General features: G+C 44.2%; 1 protein-coding gene and 1 long non-coding RNA gene across 4 annotated transcripts in view; one reads left to right on the top strand and one right to left on the bottom strand.

Annotated features, from left to right (window-relative positions):
- Positions 1–21207, bottom strand: part of LOC142567368 (uncharacterized) — a 996706-nt gene that overhangs the window by 591194 nt on the left and 384305 nt on the right. The gene's annotated exons all lie outside the window — the stretch shown is intronic.
- On the top strand, positions 4966–5406 carry LOC142573890 (uncharacterized). The gene is made up of 3 exons (XR_012826362.1): positions 4966–5039; positions 5109–5166; positions 5284–5406. It is a non-coding gene; the product is annotated as an uncharacterized LOC142573890 (long non-coding RNA).

The raw sequence follows: 21207 nt of genomic DNA, 5'->3' as shown, positions 1-21207 counted from the left end.
GGCAAGTTGTGACATAAAGAAAATTGCGGTTTCACTCGTAATGTGGAACAATGATGCAGAAGCTGGTGAAATATGCATAGGAAGCTTGCTTAATGCTGTGTTTGTTGAAGTGAACACTTGCCAATGCAAGTCAGTAATCTCCTTTAAGGATGTAAATTAAGTACGAGTCGTATTTATTTGTGGGAGTTGTGCCTCGCAGTGTTGAAGTGGAAAGACTCGAGTTCTCTCCCTCCTCTTTCATATCCGGACTTGGCCACTGGTCTCCACCAAAACAACCTTTTAGCTTACTGCTAAATTTGTTTTGGTTTTCTCAAATCTATATTTAGGCTACCCATTGCTAGGTCTTGCGCTGTGCTTGAGGAAAACAAGATACCAACAGTCCCAGCCAGTAAATTTGAGAAGCCAAGCACTAGAAGAAGATTAATGAAGCAGATGCACCCAATCACTGTCATTACATGTAAGAAGAAAAATTAACATAGGGCTGCCTTCACAAGTGGGAAGGTGATGTGTCAGAACTTGAAAACGTGGACGACAACTCTACATACAATACGCAGACATTGAGCAGGGGGTAACCAATCATGGCACCTGTTGTCTTGATTGCGCTCTCCAGGATCAGTATTCACCATGACTGTACCTTCAGCAGAGTGGTTGAAATATAAAATTGTGAACTGCCAATCTTTTGATCGTATGTTTGAAACCTCGCAGCACAATGAAAACTTTATTTGCAATATTCTAGAAAGAAATTTGGGAATTCCAGTGACAACACCAGTAGACATCAGAACAACCAGGGGAGTTAGCCCATAGCAGCTATTGTTGTAAAAAAGAAGGCTGGCATAAGCACAAGAATTGAGATAGGCACACTACATGCTTTGTTCTGGTAGTTATCCACTACTTTGGTGCTACAGTTAAAGATCTTGAATGAGTTCAAGGAGCCAGAATTTAGCCCAGGGAGAATATTACGCTGAATAGCTGTATCTAGTTGTATCATTTTGCCTATGCAGCTTTATATAACCCTGTCCACACTTGCCTAAAGCACGTGAGTGGCATCCTGAAAAAAATAAGTTTTTATATTGCTTTGGAGAAAATTCATCTGTTTCGGCCTAACAGTACATATACACACTGTACATACTTGCATTCGGTATACCTTATCACCAACTGTTAAGTCACCTTCTTACTTCATCAGCGAATCATTCTTGCTACCAAGTGTGCTGGTCCGGGTTTTACCTGCATTTCCACCTGTGCAGTTGGTGGTAAAAGTAAAAGTAAAAGTTGCAGCAGGTGCTTGTCAGGGCTGGATGTTGCCCCAGTAAGCTCTAGTTCGCATGTCGCTCTTTGCAGTGTGTGAAGGATGTGTGTTGCTAGCGATTCCTCAACACCTTCACATTCTGCAGACTCAAGTGCATCATGGAAATGGTCCGAGCCTGAAACCCTGAATTTGTGAATGTGGCTTAATTAGATGTTTAATTGAATGTGGCTGTAAGTGTGGAATAATGAATAATGGTCGCTGCCTCTTGGGGCAGAGTCGCACTGACACTCTGGATGAAGGCCCCAGTTACCCATGCTAGGTAAGTGTACTGCCCTTCCGGATTTAATGGAGAGTCTGGCAGTAGCGATAGTTGGTGTCATTTGTTAATTTGAAGTCTGTGGTGTCTGCTTCGTCAAGGTGGCATCCTCTTGGCCATACGTCTTTGCATCCCCAATGTGGGTGATGTGCACTGAGCTCACCTCGACTGAGTATTCTGTGCTCGGGCGCAAACGAACTTGAAGATGTCAAAGCCAAGTGAAGTCGCCTCGGTTGCGGTGCCTGGTTTTGGGACAGAGGTAGGCCAATGGCAAAACGGCTTCCTTTCATTGCCTTAGCATGCAGCACACCACCACAACTTTCTGATCAGACATATGTATATTCAATCTGTTCTTCCCTTCCCCTAATTGAATAATAGCCAATTTTAGGAGCTGCAAATCAAGCTGACTTCAGAAGAATGCTGATTTTTTAGCTACTTCTAGTAGCTCATTGGATGGTAAATTTTCTAGTTGGGCATGATGTGGTGCAGTGCAAAGCAGTTTACTTGAGAGGCATGATATGTTTCGTGCTTAAATAAATGAACTGTTTAAAGAATTCTTGGAATAGTGTTAGGACAGGCAACTTTGAGTGATCACTGCTTTTGTCGCAAAATGTGGCAATGAGCTAGCCGATCGATGCTGTAACGACAGCGTAGTGTTTAGGTTGTACCGGTATAGAAGAAACAAAATTGGAGTTGTGAAATTTCTCCTGTGAGCTCCGTGTTCGCATAGGTCCTACATAGTTTCGGGGTTTTGCGCGCTTTCTCAAATAGTTTTTATAGTTGGGCTCGTGGAGCAAGCCTAAGTTTCAATCGAAGGTAAGTGTTGTCATTTCCTAACTGTTTCTGATCAGTCTGGCTTGCGAACATACGTGTGATGGCCTTGTTTTTCACATTCTTTAGGGCTTACGGTTGGCGGGAAGCGCGCCATGGAAAACGAATACGAAAGTAAGTTATCGTCGCATTTTTAATTCCTCCATGTTCGTAGCGTTAGTCTGCCGCTTTTAAAGTGCAGTCCAGTGCTATACTCTCAATGTCACTCGCGTAAACAACATGCACACGTCAATTTACTCATGATGGAGAATCTTAACAACGAGGAATACAAGCGAGCAGTAACGTCAGCATGGCTTCCATGTTTAGAGCGACTGCCTACCGTCCCGTCAGCCAAGCCATGCAGGCCGAGGTGCGCGCAATATTGGCAGCTGCTGGCGAACATATTAACGCAAGGAATCTTCCTGGTGTCGCTGCCACCTCCTTTCAGCCAGTGGAAGTTCGCGAACCACCTCCGAACCTTAATTTCGCTTGGCCAGGTTGCGAGGGGCGGCATTTGTGGCGGTGCGCAGGAATTTTGCGATGTCGACCAGTCTGGTGACAGCATACATAGCAATCACAGCTTTCCCATGGATTAAAACACGTTGGCGGGCTAGTTGGTTAGAATCCATGGTAGAGTGGTATAAGCGCGACTGTACAAGGATGTAGGAAGAAACAGATATACAGGCACAGCGCTTCACTTTCAACTGTAGATGTTATTTTCGCACGCATCGATAAACATATACCGTACTAGCGGAAACAAACGTAACAGCAAAAAAAGAAAATTCAGTGGTGAATTTCGATAAACCGTACGCGTGTGCAAGGCATGGGGAAAATATGTACTCTAGTGGTCACAAAGATAAACCGAGGAATCGTATCTCCTTTTCAGATAGTGATACCGAAAGCTTGCTTATGCATTTTTCCTCTAATTTTGCAATCTCATAGGCCTCCACAATCTCACTCGTCATCCTGCTATGAGCCCTATACAGAATGGAAGTACTTTCAAATGTGGGCTTGCAGGAACAATCTCTGCAGTGAATACCCAAATGACCCGACATTACCCTAGTGACGTTATATCGATGCTCTTTTAATCTCTCATTGATGCGTCTGCCGGTTTGGCTGACATACATTCTTCCGCATGAAAGTGGAATGGCATAGACATGTTATGAGTACAGGTTACAAATTCTTTGTGATGTTGACTAGAACATGCGTGCCTTTTGTTATTCAGGTTAACACAGAGAATAACAAAAGGCACGCATGCTCTACTGCGAGGATAGTCGTCCACCATATCGAGTCTTCAGCCAGGCACACTTAAACTTGCTCTTCCTTTTACTTAGCTGTTCTATTTGAGTTCTGAGCAGCAAACAGTTTGTTGCCCGTGAATTTTATGGCTCTTGAGGATGTGAAACTTTACGACATGCTTAGTGCACCGTTTTTGTAGATCTTTCCTACCATGCCTCACTTTGAACATTGGCTTGACGAACTGAGTCTGCAGGCTTAGGCCTTGACTTTATGCACACTGTGGAGCATTGTGCTAATCTTTAACTTCACCTACAGCTCCTGACTTAGGAACTAGTTATTTTGACCTAGCTTTCCATATACGCCTCCAGCATGAGGATGAAATCCATTTTCTGAACTGGCAGTAATGACAGTATCTGCTTAACACTGTCAGATTGCTGGAAGCTTCATCCACAGGCTCAGCAAATTACAGTACCATATTACATTTCTTTCAAGGTTTCTAAGCTGGCCTTTTAAGACAGCCGCTCCAACATAATAATTTCACTCTGCAAAGTTGTTAGCAAACTGGTGCACAATGTTTGTAATGCAACTTTACAGGACTATGTAAAGCTAATTATTCTCCTGCAGTTTCTTGACTGTCTCACCAGCCGTGAAATAATGCCTCTGTGTTGGCACATAGCATTTTCTTTCTGTTTCAGCTGTACTGTACAGACCAGCATCTATGCCTTTTGAGAGAAGGCAGGTAGAAGCACAAGTGCCTGGTATGTCTTTACATACGTGATTGCAGTTTAATGTTGCTTTGTACCACACTTGTGCACTAGAGCACTGCATATTAGGATTAAGATGCATTGTAGAGATCATAGGAGAGAGGGTATATCTTATAAGTGTACACTGTGTGGACACTTACAGAATACCCCTTTGCCTTACCATTCCAGCTTCTGCACCTTTTCTAAAAAATTTAAGACCACTTACAGGCTATTGAGGCTTTTTGAACAAATATCAGCGTAAGACATAACGGGACATGACACAAATGCTTTGTGTGTCATGCATGCAGTTTACTGGCACATTCAATGTTTTGCTGGTCTCAGCTAGTATATTAAAATTTTTGTCTGCTTGTACATTCTGCTATCAAGCAGAGTGTAAGCCATGGTATCTTTGTTGTTTCAGATGCTTTGCACAGCTCTGCAGCTACTCACGCTGAAGCTCCAAGATTATACACAGACTTGCAAACTCAAGGTTAGTCACCTATGTGATATACATCTTTGTGCAGCTGTAATTCACTGTTCCTAGAATTAGTTTTTGTACATTTATTACACTATGGTCATGTGGAGCATAACCTATGGTCTGTTCTACATTCAGGTTCAGCCTACAAGCCAGTATCCACATCTGTTGCTGAAGCTACAAGGTCACGCACGAATCCACATGTGCTCGGTGTGTAATTCATATGCAAGGTTATGTTCTTTATGCAGGTGGAGTTTCATCCATGGTTTTTTGTTTTAGATGCTTTGCACAGGTCGGAAGCTGCCGGCTCATTCACGGAATTGCAAACTTGCATGTGGTATGTCATTTATGGCATATGCATCATTGTGTTGCTATCATTCACTGTTTCCACTTTTTTATTTTTTTGTACATTTATTAGCTATGGTCAAATGCCTGTGGTCTGTTTTATGTGCAGGTTCATCATACACACCAGTATCCACACCCCTTCCTGGAGCTACAAGGCCACACACGGAACCACATGTGCTTGGTGTGTCATCCTGATGTTGCATTGCTATGTTTGTTATGGTGCTGTAGTTCTTGATATTTAGTTTTTTTAATGCAATTAGGACTCTTTGCATACTTCAGGCGTGTTGAGCCTATCTAACTATCCTCTTACGTCTTTGTTTCAGGTGGTTTAATGCAGGCCTGCTTCGACACATGCTGAAGTTGCCAGCTTCACAGAGTTGCAACGTCTTGGTATGTCCCGCATGTACTATAAATCTTTATGCTGGCTTTGTTCAGTGATTATAATTTTTGTTTTTAGACATTTAATGCAGTGCAGTCAGGCAGAGCATAACCTGTGGTGGTGTTTATGTTCAGATTCATTGTGCAGGCTGATATTCACATATCTGACTGGAGCTACAAGGTCACACGCAGATCCACAAGTGCTCGGTATGTCGTCCACCTTCTATTAATCGTTATAGTTAATAGGGTTCAGTGTTGCGTTTTAGTGTTACTAAGGCGAAATTTTCATTATTTTATCTGTGAAGACTGATTTGTCTTGCTTTCTCATTTAATACTTACTTGAGACAAGTTATTTTTTGTATTCCATAGGTACCATTCGCATTCGTGATAGTCCATTAGCACCAACTTAGATTGCTGTTCATTGTAGCATATTGGAAACAGAAGGTGATGCCCTTAGCACTAAATCAGCTTTGTTCTTTAGTTATCTTGCAGCTTCATGACAGAAAAAATTATGGCAGAACCCATCTCATGATGACTGTCCGTGTAATATAATTAGCATTCAAGCAATATAGCAGCACACCACATTGCTGAAGCCACATTCATTTTAAAATTTTACAGTGGCCATTCTGTGACTATCGTTGCTTTGGCTATAGGCGACATATGGTGTCTCCGGTATCAGCTCACTTTCTTATAGCACTCGCTTGGCGAGGTTGCCCGTGAGCATGACGGCATAATGAAGACTGTGTGACGAAGATATAATGCTAAAGTATGACGTCTATGGAACAACAAAGGTATGACAACAATGCCATGGCGACAAGGAGATGGCAATTTTGAAACGATGACTATGGTATAATCACGACAATGTGACGACTACAGCATAACTACAATGGGTGATGCAAGTGCATGGCGATGACTGTGATGAAGGTTCGGCAACAACTGCATGACAACGATGGTGACGACAATAAGATGACATTTTTTAAGTGACGACAATGGAAAACAGTGCGATGGCAATGGTGTGCTGATAACCATGGGATTACGGCACGGCGAGAGTCGGATGATGTTAGAATGACGAAGGTGGAACGACCATTACGGCATCACGACGGCAATATTACAATGAAGTGTCCAATCATTCAGTCATGGAGATAGCCAACTTTTTTGTAGGTCAATGTTTGTAGGTCCTGCTAAGTCCCTCCTTAGCAGGGATGCTGCAATAAGCTTCAGTTGGTTTGGAACGAAGGGGAAAAAAATTCTCCGAGCTGAATCTGTGCAAGCTAATGTGTGGTGAGTTAGGTGTAGCAAGTTTGATATCACTTACTTCTTTTTCAATCTAGTGTCAAGCCATATACTCCCCGTATTGAGGCTACTTTGACAGATTTGATCCCTCATTGCCTAACTAGATGGATTTTCCATGGCAAAACATATATATAATGTACGACATTGTAACATGTAGCTTATGACTTATACACCTATTATTCACACTTTGCTAAGTTTAGTGCTGGTATTTAGTTTTGTGTCTTTAGTAAAGTATTATACTGGTCCAAGTTTTGTGTGGTGTGCAAAACTTATAGGAAGGATAATTTTGCTCATGCATGCAGGCACATTGACTAATGACATCAGACACCCAGATGCGCCACCCTAAAGGATCTCGAGAGGGCCGCCATGACGTGGTTCTGCCATGCTGCCGAGCGACTTTCTGCTCAAAAAATATAAATTTTTGAATTTCACTATCAAATATGATCATGCTGAAGTCGGCTTTCTTGTTGCAGATTATCTGCATGGCCTGTATGAACATATTTTTTGCACTAGTGTTTCATCCTTCTTTGTTTTGTTTTTAATGTTACCGTTTGCCACATTGAGCGCCATCATTTTCTTAACGTGTTGTTTTGTGTGCCTAGCTGAAATTTTTGTTTCCTGAAACTTAATTTCTTTACTGGTGCACACAGCTTGCACTGCCTGCTTAACTCTCTTCTAGCAGTGTAGGATTAAGAGTTAAGAGAGCAGAACTAAGACTAATTAAATGCATCATTGGCGTAACTTGGAACACTGTTGTACAATGTTTAAAAAGTGCACAGCAGTGTACACAAAAGCACCAGTAAAGAAATCAGGTTCCAGGAAATCAAAATTTCTCTTGGGCACAGGAAACAACATAGCAAAAGATTATTTTAAACTTTGTATTAATCGGTCCTGTGAGGAGAATGTGACTTAAATTACATATGTGTTCATCTTATTTATGGGAAGCATGCAATAAAAATTAACATTTCCAAAGTTCAACTGTCGTGAAATACTGTCTAATTTATAGCATATTGTCCAACATGAAATTAGTGTCGTGTATTTACAACAAAAAATCCAAAAATACTAAATGTTTTAACAATTCATTTTTTCTGTCAGAGCATTTCTAAACTTCAGCCGTCTTCAGTGTGCTCCAAAATTCGCTGCCTTATCACATTACTTTTTCTATTATTTAATTCTGTTCTAGAAGTGTTACAGCATGATGGCCTTCAGTGTGTTTGTCATTTGCTCTTTTACCTTTTCCTCGTTCTAAAAACGTCTTCAAGCTCTTGTTTCAGGCTTGGAATTGAAACACGGAGGGCAAGATCCATTGTTGTCCATATTATGTTGGGAACTTACACACACCCATTGCTGTGTAGCTGGATACGTGTGCTTCTGCCCCCTCAGCAATGTTTCCAGTGTTCTCACGATTTGGTAAATATAAAAACAAAGAGGAAAACAACAGAACCACTGAAAGCCATAAGCCAGCAGTCTTGGGAAAAAGCAGGAAAACGAGTGAATTACATCTCGGGAAGAATACATTGAAGGTGACTGAAGTGAAAAAATTTTCGAAAAAGATGTACAACTTTCAAACAGACAATTGTTTGTATTTATAGGTACCTGTCCTTTAAATGCTGCATGCACTGGTAATTTCTAGGAACAGCGGAATATGTAACATCCAAATGTGATCCCTGAATGTCCCGGAGAGCACATTTAATGGACATCCTGTGGATATCCAAATATGATCCCAGAATGTCCCGGAAAGGACACATAATGGAAGATCCTATGGATGTCGGTTTTTTTTGTCTCATTTGGGAGGATATGAGGATTTGTATGGGACATCCCAGGGACATCCCACACCTCCTAAGCAGGACATCCCAAGGATACCCAAAGGACATCAGTGTGTTGTCTGGGTAAAGGATATACAGGGTGCCCCAGCGAACTTTAGCCAGACATGCGAACGCCACGTAGCTGCACAGAATCAAGGTAATGTCGTTTGCGTTCTCTTAGAGATACTCAGATTTTTTTTTCATTACACCTAATTACATATGCATGTAGCCCTAATTAAGTAATCAATTTCTCAAATATTATAATTACATAAAAAGTGTCAATGAGAAGATTGTAGAGAAACATGAAAAACTCCCGATACAGCTTTCTGTTGCTCAATACGTGCTACATAAAAGTGTTTTTCCGAGCGTGAAAGAAGCCCGCAAATGCACGCAAAGTGCCTCGAGCGGCCAGCCATACTTCCTGCTTCCATTATGTCCGGATACTGCCTCTCAGTACAACAGAACTCTGCTAATCTACCTTTGTGCATGCGTCTCGGCTTGCCACTTTTCAAATAAGTTCCACTGAGTAAGGGGTACATCTTAACCCTCATGTGGAATATATTTGGAAACATGTTACACTTAGCGGAACTTTTGAGGAACTAGACAGAGTGTGGAGCAAGCAACCCCCTCCCCCCCCCCCCCCTATTTTCACAGTCGCTTCTCACTGTTGGTTGCTTTGGACGCTATTAGCTATTAACGCGAACTTGAGCAGACGTCTGCTGATATTGAAAATGGTGCCTACTGGGAACTAATCTACTGAAAATGCATATCCAAGTGATGAGACATATAACCTTTTGCATAGAATGAAGCGATTTTACATCAAATTCGGGAGCTGAGTTCTCGCACACACATAGACATAAAATATCCACGGGACCCTACCCATAAACAGCTTCGCTGTCAAAGACCAGCAGATCGTTTGTAAACAAAACTACTACATATTTTTTCTTTTGTTTTTCCCTCCCTTTTCCAATGCACTAAAATGACCACATGTTATCGTTCATGCACGACACATTCCACTTTGACGAATCTCAATAGACGGTGTCCGGATTAATATCTATATCGTCCCGTTGTTCAACTCGGAAAATGCCTCGAGTTGGGGTGGTGGTAGGTGCTGTTGGGACGCTGTCAGCTTTGAGGCGCCAAAGACGAAGAAGCCTACACTGCACACTGACATCAGTGGGTTGCACATTGCAGGAACCTTAACTGAAAGAATTGTGCGCAAAGTCCGAGTGAAATATCTCTTCCGGAGAAAGAATTCCCTGCCTTTTCAATCACATAGACAATCCTGTTAGCTTTCATTATTCGACATGCATGTGAAGTTCAAAAATGAGGTAAAACACTCAAGTATCCATGCAGCTCTCATTATGAAAACTTTCGTAACTTTTTTTTTTCATTGCCACTCGTGCGGCTACTTTTGGAGAATGCATGCCTGATGATGGCCGTTCTTTCACGCACTGCGCTGGATCTACTGTTTCCTTTTTTTTTTTTTTTCTGCAACCAGCGCGACCGTTCAAATGGCGTTATCGATGTTTCGCTCCGTAAATAGGAAAGAGTGCGATTGAATTACCGCTTCCCAGATCGGTAAATATGAGTGTACCGTCGAGAGCAAAACTTTGGGGACCAGAGGTGCTGTTAATTTTGTTTTCTTCGCAGCCTAGGCATAAATGCTGAAACCAAGTGGCACTGCCTACGTGCGCCTGTTTGACAACGGTCTCTAGACTCTTGCTCTCGACTGTATATAGAACAGTAAACTGTGAAAATGATAAATCATTTGACTCTTCTAACTCTTAACGAGTGATTAACGCTTCACAGGCGAGGCAACTCGGAATTTCATTTCGCGGTAAAAGAAAACTTCGAGACACTCCAATTCTTGCGGAAAAAAACAAGCTCTGAAAGACACCGTGCCTTTACCCCACAAAATAAACTCCAAGAACGCACAACCATAGCTACACATGGTGTAGGATTCCGAAGCACTACACAGGGCAGCGCATTTCGCAAGTGATGGCCTGTGTATGCAAGCTGTATGCACACGACTGCAAAGAATGTAACCGAAACGTCGTCGTCGAAGCTGGTTTCTCCACTATAAGAGTCTTCGTGCGGAGAAGCCCACTTCACTGCTATATTTATTTATTTTTTTTTTCAGCAAAGCTCTTCATTGCTAGGGTTCCATGAAATTTACATTTGTGTGCGAGCAAAAACTACAATGATCAACAATGGCTCGTGCCACTGCCCGCGCTTTCGTCGTCATCGTCTTTCACAGCTGACTCGTTGCCGCCTCTCGGCGTAACAGCGCGAACGCACTAGTGCCACTGCTCGCGCGTTCGTCGTCGCAGTATTCTTCCACAGCGGGCTCTGTTGCCGCTCACCATGCCAGCGTTCTCATACAGCCCCTCATATATCGAATGTGTATAACGAATGTATAACATGATTGGACGCGAATGCTTAGAAAATGTGTGTGCGTACCTTTCGTCACGATGACCACCAATCAAGACAATAAATGTATTCGTACCTTTGTTCAAAATTCTGTCATCTCTTTGTCGTGTGTTACACAGCTTCGCCGGTCATACACCTTCAAAGAGTGGATTGGCTCATGTTTTTTTGCTTGTTTTGCTTTTGCAAGTGGTAGTAACTGTATTAAAGAAGTTTGTGTCCTTTTCTGCGTGGAAGTGCATGTGCACGCGTTTGCGCGTGCGCAGACGGCTGAAGCATTTCGGCCCCACCACATGCTGAAAAGACCTGGCCGTGGCGTGAATGCTTCGTTCCGGAATATCGGAGCAGCTGGAAGCGCCGAAAATTATACGCAAGTACGACTGATACAAATCGCCGGGATTTGAAAATATCACGCACGTTTCCCAGCAAGTAATCTTGTGCTACCATATTAGAGGAGAACGCGCATACAAAAACTTATCATTCCATTTCGAGTGCTTTCACCACGGCGACTAAAATCAGCTTATGAAGCTAATCTCCAGTATATCGGAAGCAATCCGCCAACTCCCGCACGTTAGCGAAAATTATTAGGGATATCAGCAGATGGTTTTAGAAGGAATCGGAAGTGCAGCAACAAGGTGCATATACCTCAAAATTATTTTGGCGTTCAGCAGCAGTCCAGTCCAGTCCAGCTGGACTGGACTGGACTGCTGCCGAACTGCATTGGCCTAGGCCAATGCATTTCTCCGAAAAGTTCAGGAATTTATACAGCGAAACTGGTGTAGTCCTCAGAATTCGTTTCAAGTGGATCCACCTTGTGAAGTCCACTGCCAGAATTTGTAGAATTTGTAAATTGCAATATGGGTCATAAGATAATGAGCTAAACAGGTAATTAGTAAATTCTTGTTAATTAGTCATTTTTGCATTTTAATTATTTCTGCAAGTAGTGTCCGCCACTTTGAGTAAACCGGCTCATCAATTAGAAATGAGCTACCTGCCACAGGCAACCAATAAAAAATTTTGAAAGTGTGCGCTGAAACACCGTGTATATATATGTCTATGGAGAGCGGCACATTCCCCATGGCATACATCCAGTGACCCAAGTTGGCGTCAAAGAGGTTTATTGGAGATGGTACACACCCAGTGCAGCGTACATACCCTGTGATCCATGTTGGCGTCAAAGAGGTTCATGAAGAGCGGAACATACCCAGGGGCACATATCCAGTGACCCCAGTTAGCGTGAAACAGCTTCACTGAAGAGCGCAGCATATTCAGTGAGACGTACCCAGTGACCTAAGTTGGTCTGATGGCTTCTTCGAACTCTGTTCCCTCAGCACATAAGCCAGCTGCTGTACCCACAAGATCAGCGATCCAGGTTGGCGGAAAAACGGTTAGGCATATGGGGGATAGTCCCCTCAAAGTGCGCGAAGTTCCCAAAGAATGCTAACCACATTAATAGCGATCGACTACGGCTTCTACGGTGTCCGGCGTACATGAGAGCCTTTATTATGGCTCCCTTGGGTTCGGTTGCACTTTCTGAACTAGTTCAAGGAGTGCAGCACTGTAGTATTCGTTTTACAGCGAAGATGTATATAGCTATGGTTATACGTATTTTTCGTGTTTGTGCGTCAACAATAAACATATGAGCGTGATCCGATGCCGCGAAGATAATCCAATGCCGGGCTGACCTACGGCAGAGTTGACGGAAGCTTTAAGTATTATGACAATAATAATAATAATAACATATCAAATAATAAATCACGATGCATTCTGTTAAGTCGATGGATATACTAGAATCGTTTGTGAACAACACATGGACTCACGAGCTGGAGGCGTTGCCATATACCTAAAGGACAAAATGTACGTACGTACAACAATAACCCGATGACTCGCAAGAGGCCAATGCCACCGACTACGGACATGTCTGTGTCGTACAAACGAAAGACGGAATTGCAATATCCACTGTGTATATATATCCAGGCACACCCAAGTGCGATATTGAGAAGTTCATGACTAGGTACATTGAATGGGTTAGCCGCGATGACACTACCCCTGTGATCATGGTTAGAGACTTCAAAGTTGACATTTCAAAACCATACAAGAAATGGTTCACTGAGTTCGTGCTAGCAGAGGTTGGTTTGAAGTTCTGCCCCAATCCAAGTCACTCAACAACGGTTGTGTATAAGTGTAATTTTGACCAAGAATCTGTCTAAGGTTGTAACCGAACTTGTCAGTGTATATCACAGTAATCACAAAGCTATCGTCACTACCATTACAAAATGATAAAAATAAATACGTGTAGCATTGTCTAACCAAGTGTGATGTGCTGCCGCTTCGCTGGTCATCCACCTACACAGAGTGAAATGGCTCCTCAATTTTTTCCAGTGGAGTGCGGGCCATCTGTGCTTTCCTATTTCTTTTGTGAGGGTGCACTACAAGTTCTAGGCGTGTTCCCTCACGAGTTCACTCCCGTTCACTCCCGACCACTCCCGACCACTCCCGTTCACTCCTGGCTTGCACTTGTTCTGTAGCAGGTGCACCCAAAATGCAGCAACATGTCCGCGCAGCAGCCAAGCTTCGAGCCGATGACAGCCGAAAGATTGCGGCTCTGTGTCAACGGCGTTTGCCAAGATGTTTTTGCTATCGGCAACGCCAATGGCTAATTTCGAAGAATAAGAAACGGCTTCACGTTTACGAAATTGCAGGTAAGTGAAATCATTTAGGTGCTGCGATTAATTTCTGACGAGCTTTCTTAAGACATATTTCACTCTGCATGCTTCTGCCGTCGCTCAAGCTGTCAGGATCTCCAAAGGAACGCCTTGTTTCAAGAATTGTAGCAGCGTTTTCTCTCCGGCATCAGTGCGCACGCTTAGCATTTTGCGCTCCTGCTTTGTTTTTATCTTTTCCTTTTTTTTAATGATTTCAGAGGAAAGAAATCACGCACTTATCTGCTATTCTTAAGGGAGCATGGTTCAAGTAGCCGCAACTACCCGACCACCATCATGAACGTGGCCGCGTCCAAAGAAACGTTGACTGCCGCAGAGCCCCATATTGTCTGTCTACACAGTACAGTCAAAAGCGAAACATAGAACCACGAGGAGAAGCACCCAGGTAAAAAGTGCCCAGGGAGGCTGTGGCAACGAGAGTAGACGCTAGCTCTATAGTCCATATCTATGCCAATGGTGCGCCAAACACGCGAAACTCGCTGAGAGGAGAAAAATGCGAGCGCTTTTCCTTTAGTTTCGGTAATAAACGTGCAGCGCCACTGCCGGCAGTGTACTTGAACATTAGGAACTAGCACTGCGCTTTCACGGCACCGCAACAGAACCAGTTGATCGCGTGAAGCCAAATCGAAGAGACGTCACATATGGAGATTGAAATCTACTGAATGCGCAGGAATACATATGTGCAAGCACGAACTAAACATGGTTTTCTCCTCAGGGAGAGAAAGTATATATATATATATATACATAAATATATATATATATATATATATATACACACACACACACACATATATTGTAAGGAAGAAGAAGTGCGCCGTGCTGAGCTCCGCAGCCGGATGGCCAGCGCTACTGAAGTGGGGCTCGGGCTAGACGCTGTTCCTGGTGTGACTGGCTAAACCTACGCTGTTGTGTCTTCTTGTCCTCGTCCTTCGTGTCGTCCACAGCCGTGTCGGACTTCTTTGCCATAATTGGTGGAGGTGCAGGGTAAAAATAGGGCTAGGCATCGGAGGCAGAGCCCGGATGGTTGGTGGTCGTGTGACGGCGTCGGCGTAAGTCAATGGGGCGGTGAGTTGAGGCGCCCGTTCCAGAGGAAGGACCTCGGACACTTCTTCTATAACATGTCGTAAGGTCGGACAAGGGGACGAACTTGACTCCGGTGGGTTGGAGATGAGGGAAAGCTGGCGAGCAACTTCTTCCCGGACGAAAGCCTTGATTTGCGAGAGGAGAGTGGCATCTGGAAAAGGAGAGGTCAAGCCGGACAACGATTCCTGATGGGGAACAGGACAGTGGGTGAGGAGGCGTTGATGGCGGAGCTCGTCATAGCTTTGGCACAGTTAAATAACTTGGGCAACGGTAGAGGGGCTCTTTGAAATGAGCATCTGAAACGCATCCTCGTCGAGACCCTTCATGATATGCTTGATTTTATTGCCCTCAGTCATAGGTGCATCGACGCGTTTACAGAGATCGATGACATCTTCGATGTAGCTGGCAAAGTTCTCACCAGGGTTCTGAGAGCGCGACTGCAGACGCTGTTCGGCATGAAGCTTCTGAACAGCAGGGCGGCCGAAGACCTCGCTGAACTTTGTCTTGAACACCGTCCAGCTTGGGACTTCGCTTTCGTGGTTCCGAAACCATAAGTGGGCAATTCCGGTGAGGTAGAAAGGGACGGTGGTCAATTTCGTGATGTCATCACATTTGTTGTTCCGACTGACGCGTTCGTATGATGAGAGCCAGTCATCAACGTCGTGGTCATCAGTGCCGCTGAAGATAGGAGGGTCCCGCTGGCAGAACGTGCCGGGGCATACGGTAGACTGGGGAGCAGGTGGTGGTAAACTCGGGGCGCTTTCGGAGGTCATGATGGCAGGGACAGTCCGGCTGCGCAATTCCAGGATTGCAGGATACCCAGCACCTCCAACAATTATGGCAAAGAAGTCCGACACGGGTGTCAATGTAATGCCATTCGGACTTTGCAATGCGCCTGCACTTTTGAGCGGATGATGGACACTATTCTCCGAGGCCTCAAATGGAACACGTGCTTGTGTTATTTGGATGATGTAGTAGTGTTTGCACCAGATTTTCCTACTCACATTCATCGCTCTGAGCAGGTTTTACGCTGTCTCAGTGACGCTGGCCTCCAACTAAACCTGAAAAAATGTCACTTTGGTGCAGGCAAGCTGACAATTCTCGGACATGTCGTGTCAAAGGACGGCGTTCTGCCTGATGCCGCTAAGCTCCGTGCTGTTACAGAATTCCCGAGCCCAACGTCACTAAAAGACTTCTGCAGTTTCATTGGCCTCTGCTCGTACTTGCGCCGCTTTATTCGAAATTTCGCTTCGATTATGGCACCACTGACAGAGCTTCTTCGAGGAGACCCCAATCTTTCCTCATGGTCCCCAGCTTGCGATGATGCCTTTGCGACGCTACGTCGCCTGCTCACCAACACCACCGATATGCCATTTCGATCCAACTGCTCCCACGGAAATCCATAAGGATGCTAGCGGTGTTGGTCTTGGCGCTGTGCTTGCCCAGCGAAAGCCCGGCTGGCAAGAATATGTTGTTGCTTACGCGAGCCGCACTCTCACGAAAGCTGAAGCGAACTATTCAGTCACGGAAAAAGAATGTCTAGCGATCATCTGGGCCATCACAAAATTTCGTCCATACCTCTACGGCCGGTCCTTCGATATCATTACCGATCACTACGCACTTTGCTGGTTGTCGTCTCTCAAGGATCCCTGCGGCCGCCTAGCCCGGTGGGCACTGAAGCTTTAAGAGTATGATATCCGAGTTGTCTACCGCTCAGGCAAGAAGCACACCGATGCCGATGCTCTTTCGCGCTCGCCTGTCTACGCCGACATCATCAGTGTCTCCGTCCTAGACGGCCCACTTCTCCCATTCGCTTCTGTCGACATGGCTTTGGAGCAGCACAAGGACTCCTGGATTTCATCTTTGATAGATTACATCTCTGATTCACCTGCACGCCCACCATCCCGAGCGTTACACCGACAAGCTTCACACTTCGCCATCCACGACGGAATCGTCTATCGCCGTAACTACAGCCCAGATGGCCGCAAATGGCTGCTTGTAATACCCCGTCAGCTCCGCACTGATGTATGTGCCGCTTTCCACACCGACCCTCAGTGTGCACACGCTGGTCTCTTCAAGACCTACACCAGACTACGTCATAGGTTTTATTGGCGTGGTATGTACACATTTGTGCAAGAGTACATTCGCTCTTGCACAGAATGTCAACGCCGCAAGCCTGATCTTTGCCGCCCTTCTGGACCAATGTAACCTTTGCCGTGCCCTTCGCGGCCCTTTGATTGGGTTGGGATAGACTTATACAGACCTCTGCCATACACAGCTGCTGACAATCGCTGGGTCATTGTAGCTATAAACCACCTCACGAGGTATGCAGGAACGGCTGCTCTACCAGCCGCAACGGCTCGTGACGTTGCTTCCTTCCTGCTTTAACGCATTGTTCTACGTCATGGCGCTCCCCGCGAACTTCTTAGCGACCGAGGCCGCGCCTTTCTCGCCGATGTCATTCAAGAACTTCTCGCTGAATGCCGCGTCATTCATCGCTGTACCACCGCATATCACCTGCAAACAAACGGATTGACAGAGCGCTTTAACCGAACTCTTGGCGACATGCTTTCGATGTATGTCGCCTCCAACCACACCAACTGGGACCTCATCCTTCGCTATATCACGTACGCCTACAACAAGGCACCCCAGTCAACAACGGGCCTTTTTCCCTTCTTTCTTCTATATGGCCACGAAGCATCATTTCCCATTGACACTATCCTCCCTTACCGTCCCGACTTATCAGAGGGTACACCGGTTTCCGAAGCCGCCCGGTATGCAGAAGAATGTCGGCAACTAGCTCGCTCCCTTACAAAGCAAGAACAAGTGCTACAGAAATTTCGTCATGATGACGGGCGCCCCCACCACCAGTTTTCGCCTGACGCTCTTGTTTGGTTGTGGGTGCCTCCCCCTTTGACACAAGGTGTCTCCTCCAAGTTTGTATCCTGATACCATGGACCTTACCGGGTTCTACGTGAAACTTCTTCGGTGAACTATGTTATCGAACCTCTGACGCCCCATACGGACCTGCGTTGCCGAGGCCGCGAAATTGTGCACGTAGATCGGCTCAAACCATATCACGACGCCTTAGGCCTCCTGTGCGGCTCAGTCTTCAGCGAGGGGGGGGAAGTTGTAAGGAAGAAGTGGGCCGTGCTGAGCTCCGCAGCCGGATCGCCAGCGCTACTGAAGTGGGGCTCGGGCTAGACGCTGTTCCTGGTGTGACTGGCTAAGCCTACGCTGTTGCGTCTTCTTGTCCGCGTCCTTCGTGTCGTCCACAGCCGTGTCGGACTTCTTTGCCATAATATATATATAGATATAACAAGGACGCTAAGAACAACACGGGAAATTACTTGTGCTTACTGATTGAATTAAAGAAATTATAAATTAATGGAAATGAAAGTGGATGAAAAAAACAACTTGCCGCAGGTGAGAAACAATCCCATGTCTTCGCATTACGCGTGCGATGCTCTAAAATTGATATATAACACAGAACCAAGGTAATGTTGTTTGCCGTCGCATGGACATACGCAGTTTATCTTTCGTATTCCGCCTGATTACATAACTAGTCTTAATTAATTAACCAACTTCTCCAATCTTACTATTAGATGAAAAGTGTCAATGATAAATGTGTTCAGCAACATGAAAAACATGAGTTTTTCATATTGCTGTACACTTTTCTCATTGATACTTTTCATCTAACTATAACATTTGAGAAGTTGATTAATTAAGACTAAATACGTAAATAGGCGGAATGCAAAAAATAATCTCAGTATCTCTAAGCGACAGCAAACATTTCCTTGGTTCTGTCCAGCTACGTGACACGTACGTACTTTTAAATCTTGGTGCATGATAGTTGGGACACCCTGTATATACACATCTAGAAGCGACCAAACAAAAGGGAAAGATTAGAAGCTGTGTAAAATCGGCAGCGCAAGCCTGAAAGGTTTCGTTTGTAAAGTTGCAGTTAAAAGCTTGCAACAAAACCGCATATTTTGGTCACTGATATTCAATAAAACACTTAGCATTGTTGCTTGACCCATTAGTCGGCGAAACGCCAAGGTAATCTCTGCAGCAGCTCGTATAACGACGTCAGTACGCAGTGATTTTTAATTTCTTGCATACAAACGAAGCTAATGTGTAATCTCTGATTGAGTGACAAATGATTAAAATTGTCCTCTTATGGCAAAATTTAATTGAAAGCAAAGCAGCGATAAGCGAATAATAATAATGTCACTCTTAAAATTACATGCAGGTCGCTCTACAGTTCGTCTCTCGATTTGGTAAATTAACGCGTCTCTGCAAAATTATATGTCGGCTGCAAGCTTTCCATATAGAATTTCCCAGCAGATATCGAAACGATGAAGAACCTTTATTGCCTTTATTCAAGCTACAGACGGCACTAGGAAGCGCATTTTGTAACACGAGCATGTTTAATCCACATTATTCGGTGAGAGAGGCTTAAGTGCTTTTTTGGGGTGTTGCTAACAGCATTCTGCGTAAAAGTTTCAAGAAGCAAGTGCAAAAATTAGAATGTTTTGTTTTTTAATGGATATTGTTGACCCAAAGGTCGTTAAAAAGAGAAAGAGAGAAAGTTACCACCGCATCCTTGACACTGCCTCGGGAGTGTACTCGTGCCTGTATTAAAAGAAAAAGATAGCATTTCGATGCTTTTCGCAGTGACAACTCTCCTTCAAAAATAAATAAAACACGGAGCATAAAAACAGAGATGGTGATTTCGCTCCTATATAGCACTATGCTATGTGTATAGCGTCAACAAACATGAACGAACCCCAGAAAGCTGCCGTCTCCAACTGCGTCTTTTGCTGGAAGACCCAACTTTAAAGTATGATGTTAAAGCCTGCGCAGACAGGCTTCAGAAACATAATTATTAATTTTAATAATGCGTAATTGGTCCCATGGTTTTGCAAGCTCAAGCGCAACCCAGCGACCTTCGGCTCCATATGCCGAAGACATAAAACTATAGCTCCAGATACAGCTATAGTACGACGCTGATCCCGAAAGCCCCCACCTGCTATACAGTACTTATTAGTCGTACACAAGACAATGGTAATCAATGGAATCAGCAAGCAGGCTGCACCTCGAAGTTATTTTGGATTTTTGAAGTCCGTTGTATCAGGCTCAAAAAGCACCCCCGCATATTATGTGGCTTCGAACGAACACAAGTCACTCACAATATGCAAGACAATATCGTGCTACATCATAAGCACTTGCGGATTACCATACTAAACCTACATTTTATTTATGGCATGGATTAAGTATGTCCAAAAAGAAAGAATCACTTAACGAAAACTCAGATTACTAATTGAATTTAGTGCTGCCCCTACCCCCCCCTCCCCCCAGCCATGCAGTTTTTCACACGAGTGCTGTATTCGCAACAAATTGCTTTAAATTTGACGCCCCGCACACTTGCGCACACTTCTTGCGATTCAAAACCATTATTTTCTTTTGCCGGTGTTTATAGCTTCGTAATCTATTGGGCGCAGCTTTCACATTCTATTCAGCGCTAAACGGCAGCTGTATTTTTTTCTTGTTTATTGCATTGTACGCACCTCTATCTTTCAGGAATATTTCGTGAGCACAACAAATAATCAGACTCGTGCTTTACGCTCGTGCGCAAATAGAAGCTTACTTATACGTACATGCAAGCGTTACCTTTTAATTGATATGGAAGCTCTTTATTTCCTATTTAATCACATTCTACGCCTATGTGATAAATAGCAGCAGCGCATAAAAATAGGAAGATCAATTTATGAAGCTGTCTTATTTAACACCCCTGTCAGTTACACCATTTCAACGAGATTGATGTAAAAGTTTTCTTAGTTCAGGCATGCGAGAAGTCTTCCGGGAATACTTCCACAAAAGCAAGGAGCAAGGAAAGGAGCATGTTTCGGGTGAAAGAGGAAAAAGGGAGCGAGATTGAGGGCACCCTTTCAGGAACCGCCAGTGTAACAGGAACCAATGTAATAATAGCTGAAAATATTTGGTGCTCATTAAATGACGTTAATTACCAAAAAATGCTTTTATATTTGTACACATTTACAACCAGATACACAATCTTCAAAAACACTACACGATTCCCTGCTGCGGAGGGGCTAATAAAGAAAGACAACAAACTCCCACTCCTACGTCACAAAGAGTAGACAGTGGCATGCACATCTAGTCCGGTTCAAAACTCGAAGGATAGCGACTGCAATTAAACCACACATTATCACTAAAATTGTTTTCGAGCCAATGCCACGATGGAGTGATGAAATATTGTCCTTGTGCATGTTCAAAGTGCGTCCGTTGGACAAACAGAAG

Source organism: Dermacentor variabilis, chromosome 1 (assembly GCF_050947875.1).
Source record: "Dermacentor variabilis isolate Ectoservices chromosome 1, ASM5094787v1, whole genome shotgun sequence".
NCBI classification, from domain to species: Eukaryota; Metazoa; Arthropoda; class Arachnida; order Ixodida; family Ixodidae; genus Dermacentor; species Dermacentor variabilis.
The sequence above is the reverse complement of the archived record's forward strand: the minus strand, read 5'-3'. Positions and strand labels throughout refer to the sequence as shown.